Source organism: Orcinus orca, chromosome 4 (assembly GCF_937001465.1).
Source record: "Orcinus orca chromosome 4, mOrcOrc1.1, whole genome shotgun sequence".
NCBI lineage: Eukaryota > Metazoa > Chordata > Mammalia > Artiodactyla > Delphinidae > Orcinus > Orcinus orca.
Genome location: NC_064562.1, coordinates 9,441,139 through 9,453,327, shown reverse-complemented (window position 1 = coordinate 9,453,327; position 12,189 = coordinate 9,441,139). Strand labels below are relative to the sequence as shown.

At 40.1% G+C, this 12,189-nt stretch overlaps 1 protein-coding gene across 11 annotated transcripts in view; it reads left to right on the top strand.

Moving 5' to 3' along the window:
* The window catches only part of ABCG2 (ATP binding cassette subfamily G member 2 (Junior blood group)), a 125,360-nt gene that overhangs the window by 62,584 nt on the left and 50,587 nt on the right, over nt 1–12,189 (top strand). The window contains exon 1 of one of the 11 annotated variants that reach the window (XM_033421501.2): nt 8,230–8,482. The exons of 9 other annotated variants lie outside the window; for them this stretch is intronic. The gene's annotated coding sequence lies outside the window, so the exon portion shown is untranslated. Of the gene's footprint in view, nt 1–8,229; nt 8,483–11,210; nt 11,313–12,189 lie in introns of those variants that run through there. One more of the 11 variants, XM_033421499.2, reaches the window with a different exon arrangement.

Here is a 12,189-nt window from a genome sequence, read left to right as displayed (position 1 = left end):
TGGATTCTTAACCACTGTGCCACCAGGGGAGTCCAGACCTGTTACTCTTTAGAACAAGGTTTGGCTGGAAATTCGTGCTTAGGCCCAGGTAGCATTAGGTAGTTCTCTGTCATTTCACAGGCTTTGAGTTTTTACCCAGAGGCATAAAAATGGAAGTCTCTAGGAAGCAGCAGGCCCTATGATCTCTCTCTGAAGACACTTGAGCTGAGTGTCTCACAAGGAAAGAGTAATAAAGACTGCCTGAGAGGTACCCACACCTCGGATGCCTTTGCACAGGAGGTCTGCCTCTTCTTTTCCCGTCCTGCACAGCCCTACCCTGGCCGCACCCTGAGCCCACCCTGGGGGAAGGGAAAGAGGGATAGAAAAGTTAGAGGGACAACAGGATCCTTAGAAAGGGAGAAGAAGGTATTTCATTTTACTCCTTTTCCTCCATCATCCCACATTAGTTTGGAATGCCTTAAGACAAGATTATCAGGTCCTCAGAATCAATAAAAGCGGCCGTTAACTGTGGTGAGTGCTTGCGGTCTGCAGGTGGTTTTTACATTCATTCTCATTTTTTTGCTCACACCAAACTTTTCAGGGAGATATTGGAGTTTCATATTTATAGAGATGGAGGCTGAGAATTCACAGGGTCATTTATAGCTGGGACAAAAAGACTGTGTTGAACTTTATTAAAGTTCACCAATCCTTCCTTTCTTTTTTCTTTTAAACTTAGCCTGGTCATCTGTTTCTGTTTCCTTCCATGTTCACAGAGCAGCTCATTTTAAAGGCATGCAGGGACGTGAAAAGAGCCTGTGATCTGGTGGGAGTAGGGAGGCCCAGACCTAACTTAGGTCTAATCAACTGTGCCATTTCTTCATTTTCTACTTTTGATGAAGTCTTGTCATCTCTCTGGGCCACAGTTTCTTCATGGGACCAGAGACTATATGAGTTTGAATGGGAGAGGTCTGATTTTCTTTGAGTCCACAAGTGGAATATGGGTTAGTTGAAAATGCCAGATTAGTTCTACAGACTGTCAGGTGTACTGAGAACACCTGAGAACACTCAGTATTCTTATCTGACCCATCAGTGAAGGGTTCTGCAAACCAGCCATGTACCTTGTTTTAGAAATCTTTCTGATTCACCTTTCTCCTGTTTCATAACACAGGGAGACTGTTATATGTCTTTCCAGGGTATCTCATATGATAGTTACCTCAAATAGAACACGTGTACTTCAGAAACCATAAAGCCATGGGCTAACTGTAGTTAAAAACCTAATTTAAGTCGTACCTTAAATCTGATAGTACTGTTATTATCATGCCAAACCGTTCACTGCTTCCATCGGAATCTAAGCTATGAGTACAATATGTTTGACATGTGCAATGTTGATTTACGCCCAGTTATTACCAGCAGCCTAGGGCCAGGTGACTCATTCCAGTTGCTCCAGTGTAGATCCATCCTTGCTACTTTTAGCTCTTTCCTGGAGCTACAAACCCCTCATTGTGTTCTGATTTCATCCTTAGATATATACCTTCCCTCTCCCCCAGTGAGGTGTGTTCTATCTTGCTTCCTAAGTGGAAGCAAGCAAAAATTCAAGTGGTTTGAATTTTTCAACAAAAATCAAATTGCTGTTCTCCTCTCCCTCCATATGTTATGAGAAACAAGGGAAAGAGATCTTTGATGTGTTAGTCTTTATAAAACAATGCTTTTCGGAATAGATACAGTCGTGGCTGGGTTGGTTTTAAAGAGCAAAGATAGCAATTTAAGTCTAGTATTACACTTGCGTTATAAACATTGAAAAATATTGGGGTTATTTCATTATTTATTTTGGAATTATTTTTAGACTTGTTGCAAAAAAAATGGTACAGCGAGTTCCTATAGCATCTTACGTAAACTGCAGTACCATTGTCGGAACTAATGGATTAACATTGGTAAGTGCTATTAACTAAACTATAGACTTACTTGGATCTCATCGGCTTTTCACTCTCCTTTTTCTGTTCAGGATCCAGCCTAGGAGTTAACATTGCGTTTGATTGTTGTGTATCATTAGTTTCCTCCAAACTATGACAACTCATCAACCTTCTGTTCTGTGGTTTTTCCTGACCTTGACACTTCTGAAGCGTACTGTTCAGTTATTTTTTAGAATGTCCCTCAGTTAGTACTCAGTATTTTCTCATGACTAGATTGAAGCTATCCATTTTGGGCAGAAATATTAGAAGGAATCCCAGTGCATCATAGCAGAGGTACATGGTGTCTTATGACTTTTGTAGACCTTGGTTAAGTGCTGTTTGTCAGGTCTCCGATGGAAAGTTATCATTTTTCCTTTTGTATTTAGTAGATATCTTGGGAGAGAAACTTGGACCATGCAAATATCTTGTTTCTCCTTAAATCTTTTTTTTTTTTAATTTATTTTATTTATTTTTGGCTGCATTGGGTCTTCATTGCTGTGAGCAGGCTTTCTCTAGTTGCGGTGCATGGGCTTCACATTGCAGTTGCGTGTAGAGCACGGGCTCTAGGCACACGAGCTTCAGTAGTTTTGGCACATGGGCTCAGTAGTTGTGGCTTATGGGCTCTAGAGCGCAGGCTCAGTAGTTGTGGCACACAGGCTTAGTTGCTCTGCAGCATGTGGGGTCTTCCTGGACCAGGGCTCGAACCCACGTCCCCTGAGTTGGCAGGCGGATTCTTAACCACTGAGCCACCAGGGAAGCCCCTCTCCTTAAATCTTTATTCACTAGTTTTAGCATCCATTGGTGGAACTTGATGTACATGGTACTGTGTTGTTCTAAGGGTGATTTAAAAATTGTTTTTCTCATTCCTTCGATGTTTATTAAAGAGAATTCTTCTGTAAGGAAGAGCTTTTCCTTCACCATTTATTTATTCAACTATTTGTATCAGTACAGACTCATGGATATTTATTTTATTATATAGGTTATAATCCGATACTGTCATTATTTAATTTGCTGCTCAAATTGTTCCATCTTTAGCCACTGGGAGCTCTTTTTTCAGGTTGGCCCCTGTGCCCTTTTGACATACCACCTCCCTATCCCCGTTTTTTAAAAAGCATTTCCTTACTTTCTGGTATCATGAAATGCTCCAGGCTCATTTTTGTATTTTCCATGCCCCAACCCTGGCATCAACCATTTCTCCAAGGCACTCTGCTTCCTTGTTTTGGAGGCTGTGATAAGAAACTAAGATGTGGGTACTAGGTGTGTTGCTGGGAGTTGCTTTGCTATTTTTAAGTTTCATAGATTTGTGACCTAGCAAATGCATCTCTACAAGGCAAGTAATGCCTTAAATTTCAAACACTCTAGAGGCCCTGATTGTATTTGCCAATTTGGGTTCAGTCTCTTGTGGGAAAGAAATGAAATTGGCAGAGTTTAGAGCGTTAAAATTTCCCACTTTTTCCCAAATGATGACCCATAAGTGCTTATAAAACAATGAACACATTAATTTTTATTTTTTCAGGCTCTGATAAGGAAGTAGGATTGTTTTTAGCTTATTAACTTATTTAAACTATGTCCCGACCAATGGCTCAATATATGTGAAGGGCAGATATGTACAGATCGTATCTTTTTTTTTTTTAATTTTATTGAAGTTTAGATTGTGTTAATTTCTTAGGTACAGCAAAATGACTCAGTTGTGTGTGTGTATATGTATATATATATTCTTTTTCATATTCTTTTTTCCATTATGGTGTGTCACAGAATATTGAATATAGTTCCCTGTGCTATACAATAAGACCTTGTTGTTTATCCATCTTATGTATAATAGTTTGCCTCTGCTAATCCCAAAGTCCCATTCCTTCCCTCCGCTATGCCCCCTCCCCCTTGGCAGCCACAGGTCTGTTCTCTATATCTGTGAGTCTGTTTCTGTTTCATAGATATGTTGATTTGTATTGTATTTTAGGTTCCACATATAAGTGGTATCACATGGTATTTATCTTTCCCTTTCTGACTTACTTCGCTTAGTATGAAAATCTCTAGGTCCATCCATGTTGCTGCAGATGGCATTATTTCATGCTTTTTGATGGCTAATATTCCACTGGATACATATACCATTTTATCTTCTTTATCCATTCATCTGTTGATGGACGTTGAAGTTGTTTCCATGTCTTGGCTGTTGTAAATAGTGCTGCTATGAACATAGGGGTACATGTGTCTTTTTGAATTATAGTCTTGTCTGGATGTATACCCAGGAGTGGGATTGCTGGATCATATGGCAACCCTATTTTTAATTTTTTGAGGAACCTCCATACTGTTTTCCATAGTGGCTGCACCGAAAAAATTTCTTTTTAACTTTCAGTAATCATATTAGTGATGGTAGTATTAATATTTTATTACTCTGTAATTATTATGCATGTAATGTACAATAAAACAAAGAAATAATTATGAGATATTCAGATTCTATCATCTCCCGAGTATTGAGAATCATTCTTCTTTGTGTGGAAGAAAGAAGACACAGATGTAATATAAAAGTGGTTATGTGCAAACCCCATAGTCTTGAATTCAGATCAGAAGTACCAGTCAGTGTATATTCATGGTATGGACAATCTGTTCATATCACTTTTTTTTGGCAGAAGTTAAATTCCTTTATTTATTTTTAACACAAATGAACCATATGCTCTAGAAGCCAGGTTGGGTGACAGAGTGAAATAAGATATCTCTCTTTTTTTTTTTTAAGGGCAAAGATTTTATTTATTTATTTATTTGTCTTTAAGGGTTTCATGCCCTTTTTTTTTTTTAAACATCTTTATTGGAGTATAATTGCTTTACAATAGTGTGTTGAGATCATCTCTTTCAGATGTGCAAAATGTCTTCAAATGAATTGTGAGGTCCTGGCCCCCACCTCCTGCCTCCCCCAATCTTGGGGCAAGCCGTTGAGCCTACTTTCTCATTCTGAAAAGAAGGGTTTTAGGCAAGATCTTCATTTCTCTTGTCTTTTTGTGTGCTCGGAGGGCCCCTTAATATCCAGAGGATTTGGACACTCTCCCTATATTTTAGTTATAATTTTAGTGTCTGTTGATTGAGTTCAGTGATGAAAAGATTCAGTTAAATTTCAGATCCATATTTATGTTAATCATGCTAGCTTACTTTTGATATTGAAATTTATTTACTCAATTAAACTTTATTTTAATCTTAGCCAGTCCTGACCATGTACAGAACTCTTTTCTCAGGGTTCCATTTCCACATACCTTCTGTAACTTTCTTTTTACTTTCAGATTTTGTCCTACGCTTTTCCTTTCTTTCTCTCTCTCCAGGACAAAATTACTTTCTTTTCCCGCAACAAAATGTGTTTCCACTTTATATACCTTTTTTCCTTTCATACAAAGATGTTTTCCTTACCAATTTTAGTTGTCTCAATTACATATATTAACCAGAATTCTAATCTTTTAAAAACCTTAATTTCTAGTGAAAACTAAGAAGTAAGCAATTATAAACTGTCTTCCACATTATTATTCTGTAGATTGGCAAAATCACAAATACTCCTTATGATTTCTAAAAAATAGGTGCTTTTTTTAATAGAAAATTTTTCAGTGTGACATCAAACATTTTTATTAATAAACCGAAGTATCTTTAGTTTCTCCGTAAAAGGCAGCCTATGTTGAGTAATGTTTCAGTATCTTATTTTATTTGGGAAGGATCTGGACATTTAATAAATTTCCATCATTTAACTTAGCAAAACTCTGAAGTTTTAAGTCACCAAAAATCTGGAGAAACTATTTTTTAAGTAGACATACCATAAAACATAATTATTCTTAAAGAATTTACCTAAAAGCTCTTACCCCATTTATATCTATTGAATTAGTTGTGTTTAGATTACCCATGAAAACTTCGTGAGACATTAGACCAAGTCAGCCATCATTTCAAGAGATTTTTCTTGATGAATTTAACAGAGATAATATGACTATTTAACTTTTAGTAAACCTAGGTGTAATAAAAGTAAGACATGTCTGTATTAATTAAACCAACAAATTTAAACTTTAAAACTGGATATTAACTTAATATTTCCCAGATCACATGAACTTGAAATTTGGGTTCGTTTTTTATTATATTTAAAGATACTCAATTTGTAAGTGCTTACTTTTAAGTCAGTTAAATACAGGTCTTTTATAAAGTTAATTTTGATAATATTATCTGGAGGTATGGACATATCATATGTATAATGTACACATGGACATATAAACAGATATAAATAGAGATCTTGTAGCTTCATTTCAAAACTTAGTCATGAATCAGTTATTACATTATAAACTTACTAGTCTATAAGTAATATTTGGAATAAGTTAAATTTATTTGCTCAGATGACTAAAGCTTTTCACTATTGTCGAAAAGATTTTTAAGATTTGTATCTGTCCTTGATAAATCCTGAAGGAGGCTGTGAATTAGATTTGGTGAGGGAGCCTTTCCAGCAGTTTGAGTTTAACAAGGCCTCCCTCTTTTTCCCTTTTTTTTTTTGTTTGGTGGAGGGAAGGGGGTTCAGGTTCTACCTGATTGAGCTAATTAGGCTCAGTCTCAGGTCCTTGTGGGCTGTACTTACATTTCTGATTTCTAGAGATTTGCAAGACAAAGACAGTTGCTTTTAATTCCCCAGAGAACTAGTCTGCCACCTAAATGGTATTGAAAGATTGATTTGCCCAACTACATTTTCTTTAATTTGCTTTTTGATATCAGTAAGATTTCCAACTACACTGAAAATCAAGAGTTCTATGTTCTATATATGGAATTTAAGAAAAAAATGTCATGAAGAACCTAGGGGTAAAGCAGGAATAAAGACGCAGACCTCTTAGAGAACGGACTTGAGGTTATGGGGAGGGGGAAGGGTGAGCTGTGACAGGGCGAGAGAGAGTCATGGGCATATACACACTAACAAACGCAGTAAGGTAGATAGCTAGTGGGAAGCAGCCGCATGGCACAGGGATATTGGCTCGGTGCTTTGTGACAGCCTGGAGGGGTGGGATGGGGAGGGTGGGAGGGAGGGAGACGCAACAGGGAAGACATATGGGAACATATGTTTATGTATGACTGATTCACTTTGTTATAAAGCAGAAACTAACACACCATTGTAAAGCAATTATACCCCAATAAAGATGTTAAAAAAAAAAAAAAAAGAATGTTGTTCAGGGTCATACTGCTGGTGGCTCTAAAAAAAAAAAAAAAAAAAGAGTTCTATGTTCTAGAACTTTAGGGTTCAATCTATCATGCCTTCCAAACTTTGCACAGGGCATTCAACAAAGGCCCTCAGATTCTAAGTGTACAAATTAAACCCAGAGCAATTTACCCTAGGGGCAAAAAAAAAAAAAGTCTCCATTATTGTTTTTATTAGTCCCTGAATATTAGCTCCCAGTTCTATTTCATATTGTGTGGGCTCAGATAACCTTATTGATTTTCCTTAGTACTTTTAAGCAATATTGCCTGAGGGGCCGATTTATGCGCCCTATCTTATACCAGGCAAGGGAAGCATTCCCCAGTGAGACCTAATGTTTATCCCATAATATAACTGGTAGAAGAGATGTAACCATCTTATATAAAGTCCATTCAAATATACCAACTTTTATAAAGGTTCATCTCAATTCTATCAACTCTTATATCTTTAATTTTAGCCTCCATTAAGACCCCATCAACTAGGCTTGGTCTTACTAGGAGTCCCAGTGTCTACTTAAAAAAAACGCACAACATGAGTGTTGCGAGTTAAGTTTTATTTGGGGCAAAATGAGGACTGCAGCCCCGTAGACGGCATTTCATAGAGCTCTGAGAAACTGCTCCAAAGAGGCGGGGGTGGGGGGGAGGTCAGTATATACGGGATTTTGGTGAAGGGGGAGTACATGCAGTCAAGCACATATTTTCTGCAGGTTTCTGCTAGTCACGAGGAGCAGATGTCACCATGAAGGATTTTGGTGCTTTTCTAGATATGAGGAGATACAAGAATTGTGCTCATAAAATTGGCTGCTGAAAATATCCAACTCTCTGAAGACCTGTGCTGCCAGCTGTTCCCAGAGCACAGAGGGCTTCATTTCTGCTCTCTGCCCTGAACTCCTTTCAGGTGGTGTTGAAAATCAGCAGCTCCAGCAGCACATGACTTAATCCTTGTAGAGGTAGTTGGCAAGTGCCAATTTGTTGTTGACCCTAGAAACCTTTCTTTGTATCCCCCAACCCTTTTATCTATGTTTGTGTAAAAGGCTTTGGGGTCCCCAGTTGAGGGGTTGAGCCAACTTGATTAATTGGCCTGTTGCCCCAAACAATTGCTGGTCAGGTATCTCAGTGTAATTTTCTAGCAGACTTTTTTTTTTTTTTTTGATGTGGACCATTTTATTTTTAAGTCTTTATTGAATTTGTTACAATATTGCTTCTGTTTTGTGTTTTGGTTTTTTGGCCTTGAGGTATGGGGGATCCTAGCTCCTTGACCAGGGATTGAACCTGGGATGGAACCCGCAACGCCTGCATTAGAAGGCCAAGTCTTAACCACTGGAACACCAGGGAAGTCGCCAGCAGCCTTTTAAATACATGTATGTTGTAAACTGGGGTAGAGTAGACTTGTTTGGGGCTCTTTAGTATCGGGGACCAATGGAGGTCCCTTTGGCCATCCAACCTTAGTGTTGTATCAAAACATTGATTTTAATCCCATTAATGTCTGTTTTATTTATCCCATTTCTTAACCATCTAAAAAGATTTTTATCCTTTTAGGGTAAGTCCCTTTAAAATTTGCACCTTGTTGGGAAGACATCTCTAGACTTTCCCTTCAGTTTCTTATTCCCTTGTTAATCAACCTGATTAACAATTAATCTAATGTTTTTATTAGCATCTGTAAGACCCATTGAGGGGAAACTGACCACAGATGCAGCTTCCCAAACTGTTTTTTTGTTGTTGCTGTTTATTTGTTTTAAACTAAGGGAGTTGTTAAGCTTAGCCGTTACATTTTTTTGTATTTACTTTCTGCTTTGGTCTTTTCATCGGTACCAATAAAACAGTTGTTTATAGTGAGAGCCCTCTAAAAATTTACTAATTCAGAAGTCTCTCCAATTTAAAAGATCCATTGTCTGGCCATTGTCAGAGCTCTCAAAACACGGGGGGCAGAGCGGGGGGGGCGGGGGGAGGAAAAAAGGCATAAGATCAGGTAGAACATTTACATCTCAAAGACCCAGGGAGAGAAATGCAAGCTCCTCCTAGAAGGGCTTTTGTTCCTTTAAGGTCGGAATTCTGAAAAGGTGTTTTACCAAGCTGGCTTTTTGTAGCTGCGCACACAGCTAGAATGTTTTTAGTTAATTAATTTTGGAATGTTAAAAGAATTAATTGGGGTTCTTTTAACATTCATTTTGGAATGTTAGAATAATCCCAATTTGGCCATTTTTAGGGTGAGATTTCCTTTAATTCCCAACTAAGGAGGTATTTGTAGGAATAAATTCTGTATGTGTATGTTGCAGCAAAAATAGAAAAGAAGTTTTTCCTCTCCTGAGAACAAGGAAAGTAAAGGGGACAGTGAACAGGCTAGAGAAGAAACATAACCTGGCCTGAAAGAGTTAATCACTCCTTGTTTTATTTTAACTGTTACTAATCTGTAGTGTCTGTAGCTAGATTGGTACTTCACAAAGCTAACCTCTCACTCTCTGACCCTATGTCAGTTACATCCTGCCCCTGTCACCCCTGACTCTGTGTGCGTTACATCCTGCGCCTGTCACTGCCTAACTTTATGTAAATTCCCTCTGCTCCCTGGCGGCAAACCACCCCCTGTAGCTTTTGCATTTCAGAAAGAAGTTCTCGCAGGCCAATAAACCAGAGACAGACGGACCCAATTACCGGGCCGCCTGACGCCACGATGACTGTTTTGAAATAATGCAAGGAGAAAAAGAATGCAAGACCTTCACTACTTTGATCCTTATCATATACCACAGACTGCGAGCCCCGCATATAAAATCTTCTCCGATTCCCCAGTGGTGGTGGAGGGGAGGAGGGGCACAGTTTTTGGAGGCACTAGCCCACTGTGTCCCCTCTTGACTTAGCAAAGAAATAAAACCACTTTTTTCTCATTTCTCCTAAATTCTGTCTCCGTATTTCTATTCGGCGCTGGCGTACAGAAGCCGAGATTTCGGCCACAAATACATAATAAAATCTTCCCAGTGTCTCTCAACTGTGGTAACCCGCTCACGTCTTTAAACTGAGCAGAATCTTCCCAGTGTCATTCATCTGGGGTAACCCAGGTACCTCTTCTTGAAAGTAAGTTCGAGGAAAGTCTACTCTTCCAACGAGGAGTTTATCCACCACCAAATAAAGCTTAGGATCATCAGCCAGTAGTGGGAAATCCAAGACCCAGAAGAGACTTACCTAAATTCGTCTGGAGGCGGCCGGGCACAAGAGGCCTTTGCTGGTACCAAGGCTCCAGAGCCTCCTAGAGTTCAGGCGAAGGAGAGAAGTCTGCTCTGGGTCCCTTCGTTGTTCACTAAAACGGTCAGCTGAAGAAAAACGCACAACCTAAAAGTTGCAAGTTAAGTTTTATTTGAGGACCTTACTGAAGACTGAAGCTCAGGAGACAGCCTCTTGGAGAGCTCTGAGGAACTGCTCCAAAGAATAAGGGACTACCCAGGATATTTAGGAGTTTTTGCTGAACAACAACAACAACAAAAAAAACAAAAACAAAAAACAAACCGTGTAGTCAGACATCGAAGACAACTGATACTCACAAGAGACAGACATCACAGGTTAATGATTTTAGTGCTTTTCGATGTATGGGAAGACACCAGCATCTGGGCTCATTGTAGTAATTTCTTAGATATGCATATGAACGATCTAGGGCCAGTGCCCAGAACACATAGTGCTTCCTCTTTTTCTCTAACTTCCCCTCGGTGTGCACCATGGGGGCTTGGTGGAGGGGCATCGGGAGGTATGGGGATGGTGGCTGCAGGGCGGGTGGCCAGAGCCTGGTTTGCTGCAATGACGGGCAGCACTTCTTGTTTCCTGGGACGGCAGGCAGCATTCCCTGTCCACGTCTGTCAGTTCCCTTTTAAGCGTAAGTGAGTGTGAGTGTAAACGTAAATGTAAAATGAGTGTAAAACGTAAACATAAGTGGGTTTCCGTGGGCCTGAGGCTGGACCATTGTACTTGCCCCTGCTTTTCCCTGCCTGGGCAGCGTCGGGGGAGGTGGGGTTCTTTTGGAATGGGCTTTACAGCAGAGACTCACTATAAAACCTCCACTGGCCGTGACCTTGCTGTGGCAGTAGGTGCCTTTTGCCTGCTGGAGTCCTTCCTCCCAGCCCCACCTTCTTGTGGGCAAAGGGCTGCAGACCGGGGATACTCCTGGCATCCTAAGGTATATATCTGAATACACTCTTCCTTAGAAACCAGGTACGTAGAGTTTCTGAGTGCTTGTCTCGTGTCTGGTAGTGTCTCTAGGGCAAAACATACCCAGCTGTCATAGGCTGGGAGGAGGGGTGCAGGACGGTGTTCCCATCTGGGCTCTTGGATGGCTGCAGTAGCCTCTAGGTGGTCTCGCTGCTCTGTTCCCCCGCCCCCCCATTCCCAAGTCAGCGTGATCTTTTTAAACATAGTTCGATTTTGTCATTGCGCCACCCAGAACTTTTTGGTGACTTCCAGTCTCATTTGGAGCCAAGTCCAAAGTTCTTGCAGTGGCCTGAGGCGCGGGTGCTGCGAGAGCTGACCTGAACCTCTGATTTCCTATCCTACGCTCTCCCTCCCTCTGCCTCAGCCCCGCTGGCCTTGCAGTTCCTTAGACTGACACTTGGACTTGGTGTCACGCCTCCAGAGAGCCACCCTCAGGTTTCTGCTCAAAGGCCTCATTGGAAAGGCCTCCCCTGACCACTTTTTCTCTTCTGCTTTAATTTTTTCTCTTTTGCACCGTTGACCCTGACATTTTTCATACATAACCTCATTGATGGCAGGGATGTTTGTATGTTTTTGTTTTGTTCACTCCTGTATCCCCAGTGCCTGTCACGTAGTAGAAGTCTAATGAGTATTAGTGAATGAATTTTAATTCAGCAGATGAGAAACAGGCTTAGAGAGGCTAAGCAATGCCTCCAAGGTTACTGGCTAGTACGTTTAAGGGCTGGAGAAACTCGAATCCCATACGTTTGATGATGGGTGTTAGGTAGCATTTTACAAGCAGCCTTTGGAGGGAACATCACAATTTCATCCGGGAAACTGCTGATCCAAAGATTAAGAAACTTTGGGATGTAACATATATGTAAGTTACACTTAGTCTAAC